This window comes from Mobula hypostoma, chromosome 6 (assembly GCF_963921235.1).
Source record: "Mobula hypostoma chromosome 6, sMobHyp1.1, whole genome shotgun sequence".
Lineage (NCBI taxonomy): Eukaryota > Metazoa > Chordata > Chondrichthyes > Myliobatiformes > Myliobatidae > Mobula > Mobula hypostoma.
The window spans coordinates 135,073,891-135,089,712 of NC_086102.1; positions in this window are offsets into that span (position 1 = coordinate 135,073,891).

Below are 15,822 nucleotides of genomic sequence, written 5' to 3' on the forward strand. Positions count from 1 at the left end.
CCAAGCAGCTCTCAGTGCATACCTTTGCTGAGAGGTGTAACGAGGTGTTTTATGACTGTGTAAAACACTGAGAAACGAGCTGAAACAGCCGACAGATCTTTTAACAGTCATTAAAATCGGTTTCTCGCGCGGCTGTTTGGGTTGGAATAGTTGGAGTTGGAAAAGCCTGGACCCTAACTTCTAACCTGATGTGCGAGAAAAGTCTCAAACACTCAGCACCAGGGTGACTCCAAATTATGCAGTTTTTCAACGTTCTATTGCATATTTGGCTAACTTTTTAACTATTAACATGCACACACCCTGGTTACATCATATGCTGTCCCTAGCAACACAGAAAATACAAGGAAGCTGATTCTCCGTTAATTATTTAAGGCAAGCAACGTGGCACGCAGGATGTTAGTGAATACTGTGAGTGTGAACAATGAAAGTCTACCTTACTGTATGTCTAGGTACACAGACAGTGAGGGCGGGTGGGGGGGGTAGTGGGGAGGATTACACAGAGCTTTGAACTTCCATTGTTTCAGGAAGAACAAAGTGGAGTTTCATTTCAGGGGATGAGATAACAGCACACGACATAGAGTTAGACCATTCCATGGAGACTGATATATTCTCTCTCTCAACCCTATTCTCCTGACTTCTTCCCATAACTCTTGACGTCCTTACTAATCAAGAACATATCAACCTCCGCTTTAAATATACCCAGTGACTTGGCCTCCTCAGCCGTCTGTGGCAATGAATTCCACAGATTCACCATCCTCTGGCTAAAGTACCTTGCGGAAGATTTACTTCACTCTATTCCTGGTTATTGGAGTTATCCACCCTTTGGAGATCTGATAAGTATATTCAAGTTGGAACTCATAAAGGAATATGGGAATCTGGTGATTAGATGGAGAAGTGGAGAGGTGGTAAAAGATGATCTTTTTGAGCAGCATGCAGGGTCCAGGAGCTGTTGTGTCCAACTCCCGCTCCAATTCACTCACTCCTCATGACCAGCACAAATGGGACCTGAAATTCTTTGGAGTCCAGGGTGGTGTTAAACAGGCTGCATTTGTGAGCATCTTTACGCTCCAGTCAGAGCTGACTGCCATAGAACTCTCTAGAGGGTGAAGGTGAGGAAGATTGGCAGATGTCAGGGTGAAATTATGGGTGAAGGGGCAAAAGGCAAAGGGGTGAGGAATGGGAGGATCTCCTGGATAGATTTTTAAGTTAAAGTTGATCTATCTGACATTAGTTCCCAGCACTATTATCTGTAAGGTGGCTTAGAAGAACTGCTTAGTCTTTTAACTTGCAATGAAACAGTCCCCACATGGATTGCAGCAAAAAACTGCAGATGTTGGAAATCTGAAATGAAATCAGAAGATGCTGGAAACACGCTGCAGGTCAGGCAGCATCTGGAGAGAGAGAAAACAGAGATAACAGTTCTGACTGAAGACCCATCGTCACAAATGGGGAAAGTGAAAGAAAATCAGGCATTCTTTAAGCTGTGGAGTGAGAGAGGGCAGTGAGAGAGGAGTTACTGTGGCGTGAGAGAGGGCAGTGAGAGAGGAGTTACTGTGGCGTGAGAGAGGAGTTACTGTGGAGTGAGAGAGGGCAGTGAGAGAGGAGTTACTGTGGAGTGAGAGAGGAGTTACTGTGGAGTGAGAGAGGGCAGTGAGAGAGGAGTTACTGTGTTGTCTCATTGCTCCAGAGATCTAGGTTCAATTCTGACCTCAGGGGTTTCGTGTGGAGATTTCAAATTCTCCCTGTGATGCTGTGAGTTTCCTCCTAGTGACCCAGTTTCCTTCCACTTCCTGATGTACTGTCTTTTGCCCCTAGTGGAAGTAAGTTGCAAAAGTTTCAAAGGGGAGTTAATGGGAATGGGAAAGAGAATGCGGTTCAGGAGCACAGGGAAATAAGGAGGTGGGTAGTGGGACTCATGCATCTGCTCTGCCTGTAGCCACCATGGACATGATAGACCTTCCCATCTTGGAGTCATACAGAACAGAAGTAGGTCTTTAACCCACCTTATCAATAGTGGCCATCGTATTCATCTCCACCAACTCGACTTCCCTTCGTCTGCTGTCCTCTGTGTCTTAGTAACATGTAAAAGAGAGCAAGGGGTTTAGACCAAAGCTGTCAACTATCTTTTTCAAACAGAAGAAACTAGACTGAGGCATATAGCCATATCATCGGAGAGAGCTAAAGTCAGAGGTCAGAGTGGCTGTAGAAAGGAGAATCAAGGTGATAGATGACAAGAAGCTCAGAGGAGAAGGGCTATGGGAAGATTTGGGGCTTCTCTTATTAATTTGTAGAGCCTGAAAGAAACTCCACAGATGATTTTTTTTAGAGTGTTTTGATCAATGTTATGGTACACACGTGTGACAGAATTACTATGAGAGTTGAACCCAATTTATAGTGGACCCTGGTGAGACTGGACCTAGAACAGTGTTTCCTAACCTTTTTAAGCCCAATGCCTCCCTGAAGCACTTTCATATTTGCCAACGCCCCTCTTAGACACAATATACTTTCCACCACCCCCCCATAGTGTAAAAAATATGTCTACCATATGCTAACATATGAAAAATGATTCTGTTTTAAATTTTATTTCTCTTTAAACCTAGGTAACACAGTACCTATGCACTGTACAGCAGCTTCAATATGAATGTGATCCTTGAGCTTGATGGTTTTTAGCAAGAGTTGAAATATCTGGTTCAAGTTGTGACAGCAAAAGTGTTAAGGCCCTATGTGTAACAATGTCCAAGCTGTTTCTGTGTTTTGAGTATGTGGTTCATTGCACTGAAGCCTCTTTTAACAAGGTAGGAAATGCAATGAAGAGCAGTTTGGCTCTTCTCCAAAGACTAGGAAACTTCATAAGGCAGTGTAGCCACATACCGCAAAAGCTGACATTTTTGAAAAGCATTTTTGCTTCTTCATTATTCTGAATTTTGATAATGTCTTCTTGCAAGTTCTCTTCCTGTTCTTCCACCTTGCAAAGAAATAGGTTAATTACCCAGTCCGGAATTTCCAGAAGGTTCAAATAGTGGAATTAATTCTGAAAATCTTTCTTCAGTGACTGCAGGTGTAAGCAGTACTCTTGCAAATCACTGTCTGTGAAAGAGAGTGCCATAATTTCCATGCAGGAAAACTGTAAGAACAGCCTTCTCCCAAGGTTTCGTGTATGTTTTTTCAATCTTCTGATAAAAGTGGACATTGCACTTTTTGCCTGGATTAAGTTGAAATTCCCACCCTGCAGTCTCATATTTAGAACGTTCATATGCCACATCTCCACATAAAAGTTCAATCTTGTTTTCCAAGCTCTTGTCAACTTTGAGCAAAAATTCAATCCCAGTATCTAAAAGATCAAAGAAATATTTTAAGCAGCAGCCTTTTGACAGCCAACACACTTCAGTGTGAAGAAGCAAGCATTCAAACTCTTCATCGTTATCTTGGCATAACTGGTGAAATATTATGCTGTTTAATGGATGAGCTTTAATTTTGTTGATAGCAGATATTACAAGAGTCACGCTTGAAAAAGTCGCTGGCTGGGGTTTTTGGCTGCGAGATGTTGATGATGAATTGTACAATAGATTGCAAACAGACTCGGAATTTATTTTTTCATAAATGCCACTAAACCAGCATGGCAACCTGTCCTGTATGGTACTCCATCCGATGCACAAGAAATCATGTTCCTAATTGGAATACTTTTATTCTCAATATACATTTTGATCTTGTCGTAGATTGATTCTCCATTGATATTTGTTTTTAACTTTTTACGAAAGAGAATCTCATCATAAACTTTTCCATTTTTGATAAGCCATGCATGTGCTGTTCGCAATGGCTCATTGTTTTTCACAGTTGACTCATCTAGTTATACCACAAATTCTGTTTTTTCGTAGCTCTGAGCATAGTTGATACTCAATGTCTTCATTCATTTCATCAAAACGATGAGCTACAGAGTTATTACTCAGAGAAATTGATTTAAAATACTGGTATCCATTTTGAGAACAGTGGTGACCACTTCTGATACAGCAGGCATTATTAATCTTCCACCAATTGTGTGAGATCTTCCACACTTTGCTATCATTTTGGGGATGTTATAAAAAGCAATGAGACCACTATCAAGGTCATTTTTAAGCATTCTTGCCAAATGACTCGAGTGTGCAATGTGTTTCAAATGTCACTTCCATCTTCTGGAACTGAGTAATACCATAAGGAGCCTTTTCCGGGTGACTTTTATGGAAGTTTTCCTGCAACCTTGATGGTTTCATGGCTTCATTAGACAGTGCAGTATTTCGAATAAGACACATTGGGTGTCGCTGATCTGACAGGAACAGAATAAAACCCATATTCCAGGTATGTAACTTTATATTGATGCACTTTCTGTAGTTTCTGTTTCTCAGCAGGATAAGAATTCAAGGCTTCCCTGCCTTCGGATTGGAATCTGAATGTTAGTCAGGATAGAGCTGGTGTTCAGCAAGCTACATTTATACTATTACATGACCAATCACGTGAGGTCTCATAATCCCTAAACATAGTTCTTGAATCCACATACGAAGCCAAGGTTGCTTTGAACACCTTAAGAGAAATCCTCTGGGTTGGCAGGTTCACTGATTGGCTCTCTTTCACCATTTGGAAACAGCTAGCGCCGTATCATTGCATGACTGTAGATACGTACAGAAATTTGAGAGGGCACACTTGACTTACCTACTGTTAAATTGCATGAACTCATTCTGTACCGTGAGTCAAGGGGAAATGGTTGCTAATTTATGCATCCCCAATAATGTCTGTTTGGTTGCTAAGGTCGGATGAGATTGCAGAGTTTCAGACACGTTGTGATGATGACTGCTCACCGCCCACAGAGCAATGGTTGTTCCTGTGTTCCAGTGACTCATTCTTTTTTTTGGAAGCGTCTGCAGCACTAACAGTCGGTCAGGTCTTGTGCCTCAAGTTAGAATGCTACTTATCACTCCTCCTTCAAGAATCTTGAACACCTTTTATTGCCCCTAACGCCCCCTTAGTTCACGTAACTACCCCCCACCACCACTGGGAATCACTGCCCTAGAATACTAGAATATTGAATGCAGTTTTAGTCTCTTTTCATCTGATTGTTCACCTGACAGGTGCAAGGGATGGCGGACTTACTGTACAAGGAAAGATCAGGATCAGAATTAGAATCAGGGTTACTATCATCGGCATATGTTGTGAAATCTGTTAACTTATTGGCAGGAGTACGATGTAATACATGATAATATGGAGAAAAAAATATATAAGTAAATCAATTACAATAGTATATCTATGTGTATTAAATAGTTAATTAAAAATGGTGCAAAAACGGAAACAATAAACATAGAAAACATAGAAAACCCTACAGCACAATACAGGGCCTTCGGCCCACAATGCTGTGCCAAACTTAGAAATTACCTAGGGTTACACATAGCCCTCTATTTTTCTACGCTCCATGTACCTATCCAGGAGTCTCTTAAAAGGCCCTATCATATCCACCTCCACCACAGTCGCTGGCAGCCCATTCCACGCACTCGCCATCTCTACTTAAAAACCTTACCCCTGACATCTCCTCTGTACCTATTTTCAAGCACCTTAAAACTGTGCACTCTCGTGCTAGCCATTTCAGCCCTGGGAAAAAGCCTCTGATTATCCACATGATCAATGCCTCTTATCATCTTATACACCTCTATTAGGTCACCTCTCATCCTCCGTCACTCCATGGAGAAAAGGCCAAGTTCACTTAACCTATCTCGTAAGGCATGTTCCCAAATCCAGGCAACCTCCTTGTAAATCTCCTCTGCTTCCTTTCTATAGTTTGAACATCCTTCCTGTAGTGAGGTGACCAGAACTGAGCACAGTACTCCAAGAAGGGTCTGATCAGGGTCCTATATAGCTGTAACATTACCTCTCAGCTCTTGAATTCAATCCCATGGTTAATAAAGGCCAATGCACCATATGCCTTCTTAACCACACAGCCAACCTGTGCAGCAGCTTTGAGTGTCCTATGGACACGGACCCCAAGATCCCTCTGGTCCTCCACACTGCCAAGACTCTTGCCATTAACGCTATATTCTGCCATTATGTTTGACCTACCAAAATGAACCACCTCGCAGTTATCTGGGTTGAACTCCATTGCTACCTCTCAGCTCAGTTTTGCATCCTATGGATATCCCGCTGTAACCTCTGACAGCCCTCCACACTATCCAGAACACACCCAACCTTTGTGTCATCAGCAAATTTACTAACCCATCCCTCCACTTCCTCATCTAGGTCATTTATAAAAGTGAGGTAGTGTACATGGGTTCAATGTCCATTTAAGAATTGGATCGCAGAGGAGAAGAAGCTGTTCTTGAATCACTGAATGTTTGCCTTCAGGCTTCTGTTCCTGTTCCTGATGGTAACAATGAGAAAAGGCCGTGTCCTGGGTGATGGAGGCCCTTAATGATCAGTGCTGCCTTTCAGAAACGTTGCTCCTTGAAGATGTCTTGCATACTACAGAGGCTAGTACCCAAGATGGAGCTGACCAATTTTACATTTAACAGATTAAATAGATTGAATTTTACAGATTGAATAGATTAGGCCTGTATCCTCTAGAGTGTAAAGGATTAGAGGAGCTCTCATTGAAACATATAAGATTCTCATGTAACCCATCTGGTTGGAAGCAGGGTGAATGTTCCCCATGGATGAAGAAATTAGCCCAAAGGTTCAACGTTTCACGACAAGGAATGGGCCAATTAGCACTGAAAATGAGAAGAGATTTCTTCAGGCAGAGCAGTCGCAAAGTTCTTTGGCAAATGGTAGAAACTCACTTAGTGGATTCTTTCAAAATAGGGATTAATGGATTATTGGATATTAAAGAAATCAATACCTATGGGAACAGTGCAGGAAAATGGCACTGAGGGAGATCAACTACAATGAAAGGGGGAGCAGGTCTGAAGGTCCAAATGGCCTCCTGCTCTGAATTCTTAAGTTCTTTTGTTTATGTACTTATCCCACTCTCTTATCAAGAAGTGCTCTATTGCAGTCTGTATAGTTTTTAATTATTTCCATTTTGTTTACCATATTTAATATATTATTCAAATCTCAAGTTGTATATCTAATATTTACTTTGGCAAAAAAAATATCATTTAGTGTATTGTGTACGTTTGTTTTGGCAAGATCTCCCATCGACTGTATGTGGTCCAAGGCCCATGCGGTTTATTGCTTAATTAGACCATTTCATATTCAACAGTCAATGCACAGTATTATTTTGTTTCTTCAATAAACTGCCGAAATCCTTTCCAGAATGACACGGTTTTATTATGTTTATACAGAATATCCACTTGCTCTTCCATAAATCCATTAACTGCACAAGTCATAAACGTGATTAGCAATTGCGTACAATGAGATAATTGAAAACAACCCAGTGCCTACAACATAAGAACAGTTGTGATGGCTGTAGGTGCCTTGCATTTCAGTGACGCTGACCATTGGGAAATAGGTTACTTCACTTTATTTTAGTACTTTTAATTGCTCAGCTTAAAATTGTTTTTGAGATAATTTAAATCTCATAGAGCAGATTTTAAACATCTCTGACCTTCAGAAATGTTTTAAAATGGATTTAAAAAAGCCTTTTAAAACCAGTGAACTCTCAAAGGCTGTCAGGCAGTCCAGAGGAAGTGTATCAGGGAACGTCACCTCAGGGAATGCCTCGTCAGAGCTCACCTGGAGAGACAACTTGTTCTCATATCTTTTGAAAAAAGACATAGCCTATAAAGAGGAGTGCTGTTCCATCTGGACTGAACTGAAGTTCAACCTACTCTTTTTTTTGGCTCAAGTTGCTGAGGAGGGAATTAAATTGCCAATCCCTTTCACCCAGGTTCATGTGTACCACAGTGAAGCAGCAGGTAGGGCTGCTCCAGGGACCAGATTTCGATCCCGATCTCTGCGTGGGTTTACACCTTCTCCCTGTAAGGGTTTCCCTCTGCTGAGTCAGTGTCCTCCCACATTCCCAAGACATGCAGGCTGGTAGGTTCATTTGCTACTGTAAATTGATTCTATATATGGGTGAATAGTGGATTCTCAGGTGTTGATGGAAATGTGGGATTAGCATAAGTGTAGGTTGGTGAGGACTCAGTTTTCCGGAGGGGCAATTTCCATGCTGAATGAGTGTAAGATTACCAGCTGAAGCTACTGGCACCTGAATAAATCTCCCTTGACACTGCTCTTTAAATAATAGGTAGATCAGGCAGAGTTTAGTTCAAGTGCAGAGCTAGCACCCCTCTACACTGCCAAATGACATTCTGTTCGGACCCAGCATGAGTTAGGTAGAAAGTCACTGCATATTGATCAGCACACCTCCTAGTGCCTACGTGTGACACTTCCATTTTCTGCAGCAGCCGTTCCCTTGCAACTTACTCAGATGAGGAAGAAATTGTGCTACAAGATTGATCCCATTCTGCAGATAGTATTGGAATAAAATCCTGCTTCAGGTAGAGACACATTCTGGTAGACACCTCAATGTTCAAAGTAAATTTATTATCAAATATTTTATATATATATATATGTCACCATATACTACCCTGAGATTTATTTTCTTGTGGGCATTCACAGTAGATACAAAAATAATACAGTCGAATCAATGAAGAATTACACCCGAACAAAGACTGACAGACAAACAATGTGCAAAAGAAGACTAACTGTGTAAATGCAAATATATAAAGAAGTAGAAAATAAATAATACTGAGAACATGAGTTGTAGAGTCCTTGAAAGTGAATCCATGGGTTGTGGAATCATTTCAGGATTGGAGCGAGTGAAATTACCCATGCTGGTTCGGGAGCCTGTTGGCTGAAGGGTAATAACTGTTCCTGAACCTGGTACTGTGGGTCTAAGGCTTCTGTACTTCTTTCCCAATAACAGCAGCGAGAAGAGAGTATGGCCTGGATGGTGAAGGCTCTTTGATGTAGATGCTGCCTTCTTGTGGCAGTCCTCCTTGTAATTGTAGGGAGGGCTTACCCTGTGATGGACTGGGCGAAACCACTACTTTTTTGAAGGCTTTTCAGTCCTGGGCATTGGTGTTTCTATACCAGACCATGATGCAAATTGACAACGCTTCACTAGGACAGAGACAATCTCATGGCATTTGCGTCAGCTGAGTCTTGATCTAAGCAGAAAGTAGACAGAGCTGGGTGAGCCTCCTGAGACCAGGGTCTGGTTTAGGACAAGTGGAGTAGATTTGTAATGAAAGAATCAGCCAAACATAACAATTCGGATATTTGTCACCAACATTTCCTGGGTTATTGCCACAATGAACGATTGGGTCGCACAGCCAGATAGACACCCACTATAACATGGGATTCACTCAGCAACACTTCCTTTATATAGCACCTTTATTATCCCAGGCTAATGCATTTCACAATAATCAATAAAAAGCTGACCCTAAAACAAAATCTTCCTAGGTGCATTTCTTCAATCCACAGCAACACATTTTACTTACATGTGTACATGTTATGAGAACAAAGTGCCATCATTAGTGGGTCTCATCACCAATAATGATGAGATGGTCTAGAAGGGAGGTAGCAGAGTTCAAAGCAAATGACCTCTTCATCAATATCAAGATGACAAAATAGATTGTTATTAACTTCAGGAGAACTCGCACCACTCACAGCCCAATTGATAGGGCACCCCATTTGCAAACATTCATTCACTTAGTTATTGATGCACAGTAACAGGCATTTGTAACATCTACAAGATGCATTGTGGCAACTCAATAAGACTCCTTAGACACCAACTTCTAACCTACGACTAGCTTAAAGGACAAGGGTAGTGAAGCCCTGGTAACCTCCATCTGGAAGTTGCCCTCTTAGCCACACATCATCCTGACTTGGCAATATATCAATGTTCTTTCATTGTCATTGGGTCAAGATCCTGCAACTACCCTCCCAGTTCAAGAAGGTTGTTCATCACCCCCTTCAAAAAAAAACCGGGGAATTATAGACCGGTTAGCCTAACGTCGGTGGTGGGGAAACTGCTGGAGTCAGTTATCAAAGATGTGATAACAGCACATTTGGAAAGCGGTGAAATCATCGGACAAAGTCAGCATGGATTTGTGAAAGGAAAATCATGTCTGACGAATCTCATAGAATTTTTTGAGGATGTAACTAGTAGAGTGGATAGGGGAGAACCAGTGGATGTGGTATATTTGGATTTTCAAAAGGCTTTTGACAAGGTCCCACACAGGAGATTAGTGTGCAAACTTAAAGCACACGGTATTGGGGGTAAGGTATTGATGTGGATAGAGAATTGGTTAGCAGACAGGAAGCAAAGAGTGGGAATAAACGGGACCTTTTCAGAATGGCAGGCAGTGACTAGTGGGGTACCGCAAGGCTCAGTGCTGGGACCCCAGTTGTTTACAATATATATTAATGACTTGGATGAGGGAATTAAATGCAGCATCTCCAAGTTTGCGGATGACACGAAGCTGGGCGGCAGTGTTAGCTGTGAGGAGGATGCTAAGAGGATGCAGGGTGACTTGGATAGGTTGGGTGAGTGGGCAAATTCATGGCAGATGCAATTTAATGTGGATAAATGTGAAGTTATCCACTTTGGTGGCAAAAATAGGAAAACAGATTATTATCTGAATGGTGGCTGATTAGGAAAAGGGGAGGTGCAACGAGACCTGGGTGTCATTATACACCAGTCATTGAAAGTGGGCATGCAGGTACAGCAAGCGGTGAAAAAGGCGAATGGTATGCTGGCATTTATAGCGAGAGAATTCGAGTACAGGAGCAGGGAGGTACTACTGCAGTTGTACAAGGCCTTGGTGAGACCACACCTGGAGTATTGTGTGCAGTTTTGGTCCCCTAATCTGAGGAAAGACATCCTTGCCATAGAGGGAGTACAAAAAAGGTTCACCAGATTGATTCCTGGGACGGCAGGACTTTCATATGAAGAAAGACTGGATGAACTAGGCTTGTACTCGTTGGAATTTAGAAGATTGAGGGGGGATCTGATTGAAACGTATAAAATCCTAAAGGGATTGGACAGGCTAGATGCAGGAAGATTGTTCCCGATGTTGGGAAAGTCCAGAACGAGGGGTCACAGTTTGAGGATAAGGGGGAAGCCTTTTAGGACTGAGATTAGGAAAAACGTCTTCACACAGAGAGTGGTGAATCTGTAGAATTCTCTGCCACAGGAAACAGTTGAGGCCAGTTCATTGGCTATATTTAAGAGGGAGTTAGATATGGCCCTTGTGGCTACGGGGATCAGGGGGTATGGAGGGAAGGCTGGTGCAGGGTTCTGAGTTGGATGGTCAGCCATGATCATAATAAATAGTGGTGCAGGCTCGAAGGGCCAAATGGCCTACTCCTGCACCTATTTTCTATGTTTCACAAGGGCAGTTAGGGATGGGTAATTAAATACTGGCTCAGCACATTCTGTTGAATGAATCTTAAAACATCTCCATTGTGTCCCATAGCATGTTTACCTTCATTTGCAGAGGCATTGAGTACAAGATCTGGGACGTTATGCTAAGTTGCACGGGTTTTCGGTGAGGTCACACTCGGAATATGCAGGCATTTCTGGTTGCCATGGTATAAGGAGGACGTGATTAAGCTAGAGAGGGTGCAGTGAGGATTCCCAAGGATGTTGCTTGGATGGAAAAACTTGACTTATCAGGAGAGTTTGGATAGGTTGTGACTGTTTTTCCTGAAGTGAAGGAGGCTGAGAGGTGGCAATGATAGTGGTTTATAAAGTTATGAGTGGCATAGATAGAGGAGAAAGTCAGAGCTTGGTGCTTGTGCTAGGGGTGTCTGAGACCAGAGGACACAAGCTCAAAGTGATAGGAAGGGTGTAGAAACAGGATCCGAGGGGTGAACGTTTCACCCATGGCGTCATTGGTACCTTGAATGAGCTTCCAAAGATGTGGTGGAGGCAGAACGAATTAATATTAAAGAGGCACTTGATAGGTAGTTGAATGAGCAGGGCAAAGAGGGTGATGGAAATAATACAGGCAAATAAGATTAGTATAGACAAGCATGTCAGTTGGCGTGGATGTGGTAGATTTAAGGGCCTGTTTCTGTAGGATTCTATGACTCTAAGGATCATTTAACTAGTTCTAGCATGTCCACCCAGAAAATTGGCACAAAATCCAAATCTGCTGTTTCCTCGATGGCTCCCATTTTCTGAAACCAGCAGCTGCTCCATTGCTTTTGGGATGGTCACCGGTCTCACAAAGCTCTCGTCATTCTGCTTGCAGTGACTTCATCAAACACCACTGTAAAAAACATTAACGTGACTATCCGTGTGTGGAGAACAGCTTCCTTCCACGTTTCATCCTGCAGTGCTTCTTGATGCCGATGGGATGGTAGCGAAAATAAAAAAGGCTCAGAGTAAGTGACTCGTCCTGATGTCCAGCACAGCATTAGTGGGCAGAAAAGCCTTTTTCCCAGCTGAATAGCTCCATGATTCTACTTTTAACCTGCACTCCTGTCTAGTCTTGAGTGATGTCCTGAATATCCATTTTATTTGTTATTTATAAACACATAGAAATTCCAACAGGGACTCTGTGGCCAGGCCACAGGGGCACAGAGACGGGAAGCTATGAGGTCTCATGCCCTCCCTCATAGTTCTGGTCTGGCATCAGAAATCAGTTTGGTGACATTTCTGTGAACCAGATCCAGAGTTTGAATGCCACACTTGTGCTCTAGCGATGCAGAGATCTGACCACAGATTTGTACGCTGTGAGAATGACGGCACTGGACTATTTTAGTACAGTGTTGTTTTGCTGATTGAAATCATTCACTGAACTTGCAAAATAATTCAGTGTGAATCGCTCTGAGGCACTTCAGAGACAGAAGATTTTAATATTTTAAAATGGAACATTGATTGCATTTATCCCATGATGTATGTGTTACTGAGTAAGGCTGGCACTTCTTACCCATCCCTCCCTGCACTGGGAAGATAAGTCTTAGACACCGAGGTGACTTGGTAGCTATCTTCAGCAGTTACTTGTGTGGTGTCTTTGTCCCAAATAGAACAGCAAAGCATGGTGTTTTAAATGTTATAGTGGGTCATGAGAAAAGTGACTTAATCTTATTATTGGAGTTGTGCATTTTGAAGGAACTTGGCAAAGGAGAGTCTGTGGAGGTGTTTCCTTTTCCTGAAATCAGGAAACACATTTCACACACAGGGACTGGAGGTCTGGAATCTCTCCTAAAAGCCTGAAGGCTTGGAGATATCAAAACTCAGAATGGGTGGCTACGGGTGACTAAAGGTTATGAGTGAGTGACGACAAGGGTTGCCTGTGATGTCACTGGCTTAGAAAGGTGAATGCTTTGATCCCAGAAATTCATAATGCAAGTACAAGAAAGTTATTATTGTCTGCAAAACAGTAGAGCCAATTTTAAAATGGGTATGTATTGGATTAAGCAGCATCATGGCACAGGTCACTATCTCCAGTGGACAGCACTGTAGTTTAACAGTTAGTACGATGTTTTACAGCACCAATGACCTAGGATCAATTCCCACTGCTGTCCGTAAGGAGTTTGTACTTTGTACTTCCCCCCCCCCCAACACCATGTGAGTTCCCTCCAGGTGCTCCAGTTTCCTCCCACATTCCAAAGGAGTGTGGCTCAGGGTTAGTGAGTTGTGATCATGCTATATTGGTGCCAGAAACATGGCGACACTTGCAGTCTGCCCCCGCACCTCTTCAGAGTGTGTCGGACACTGACGCAAACGGTGCTTTTCACTGTGCCTTTCGGTGTTTCAATATACACGTGACAAATAAAGCTGATCTTACAAGCTCCTCCATTTTCAATGCAAGATTGAAAATGTGGCACTTATTCCAATACTAAGCTGAGAAATATTTCTGCTATGGCAGGGCTGTCTTGTTTTCTCTCCTCCCCTCCCTTTCCCTTTCTTTTAGAAGAGTTAACACCTTTTTTGCTAGAAGTGGTTTTGTTCGCATCTGTTACGCCCCCTAAAACATCTGGTGAAACCTTTGCTGGCTCTAATTGCACATAACCCTGGAATGTTGATCAAATGACCTCTGGCTTCCAGATGTCCAATTTGCCTTTCTCCTGCTAACTAGTAGCACACTTACAAAATGTGAAAAACACTCAACTTCCTCTAATGTTCTTATGATTTGACACTTTCCCCAATTCAACACTTGCTGTTACCTTGAACCCCATTTCCCATCCCAGTATCTATCTTAACTACAACTGCGCACCCTCCCACCCAACCCCTGACCTTTCAGCAGTGTCTGGGAGATTGACCTCTGATCCCTTAGGTCACCAGTGCAGTAATGGAGTGTGAGCAACAACAGAGTGGTTGCAGCAGGTCAGGGTGCGAAGTCTCGCACTTTAGCTTTCCCAATGTACTGCACTTGGCAATAGCAAATTCAATAAAGTCAGCATGAAGCAGCAGGTGCTTCACCACATTCCTTAGTGAGGTAAATTGATAATGGCTACCAGCCCCATTATACGTGCTAGCAAGGGTTTTATGTAAACCAAGTTCAGACTGTGCAGTCAGTGGCAAGATGGTGCTCAATTTTTACAGTAAGCTATGAGCAAAAGGAGCAGAAGTAGGCCACTCGGCCTCTCAGACCCTCCCTATCATTTCATAAGATCGTGGGCTGATTTGATCATGGCCTCAACGTTGCCTATGCCCTTGAGAGATCCAGCATAAAACAGGCCCGTAGGCCCACCAAGTCTGTGCTGACCTACCTATACTAATCCTAAATTGATCCCATGTTATTCCCTCAAGATTCCTATCAACTTCCCTTGCACCCGCACACCGCACCCCCTCGCCCCACAGCCCTTGGATTCTAACCTTCACCTACACTTCAGATAACTTACGACAGACAATTAACCCTCCAGCTTGCCTGCTTTGTGGAGAAAAAGGAAACTGGAATACCAGGACAACATGGAAGTTCCAGACACACCGTGCCAGAGGACAGGATTGAAACCAGGCCCACAGAGCTGTGAAGCAGCAGCTCCACCAGCTGCACTGCTGGGATGCCCATAGGTCCTATGTCACTCAGCCATGATGGTCCAAATGATTAAGGTGGCCTCCAATATGTTCAGGGTTGGGGTGAAGAAGAAGTTTCTCCCCACCTCTCTTTTAAATGGGGTGCACATTACCGTGACAGTATGTGCCTGTTTCTGGGCTCTTGTACCAGGGGAATGTTATCTGGTGCACACTATCCTGAGAGTATGTGCCTGTTTCTGGGCTCCTGTACTGGGGGAACGTTCCCTCAGGATTTATCCTGTCATACCTTCAGAATCTAAACTCATGACACTCTGCAGATGCTGGAAATCCAGAAAATGCTGGATGAATTCAGCAGGTCAGGCAGCATCTATGAAAGGTATAAAGAGTCAAGGTTTCCAGCCGAGATCCTTCATCAGAACCTGCCAGCAGAATCTTGATGCTTCAGTAGGCTTTCTCTTTGTTCTTCGTTTCTCTTAAGGCAACGTCTTCATACCAGAAGTCAGATTAGTATTGCATAATCCATAATGTGCTATAAAATCGCAATGAGGGCAACAGTTTTTAAATAGGGCACATGAGCACTTAGATTATAAAGGCAAAGTATTGCTGAATGTCTAGAATAAAGATGGATAAAGCTAAGATATTACTAGCACTTTTGATATTGTATAATATTCATCACAGATTGCTTCTGAGGTCTGGGGGATGAGGAGATATCTCTGCAATGATGGGTGTGTAACTATTAAAGAAATTAATGAAGAAGAAGGTGGTTTGCTTTGTCTGTCACATGTACATTGAAACATACAGTGAAATGTGTCATTTGCATCAAATCAGATCAGCGAGGATTGTGTTCGGCAGCTCGCAAGTATTGCCAC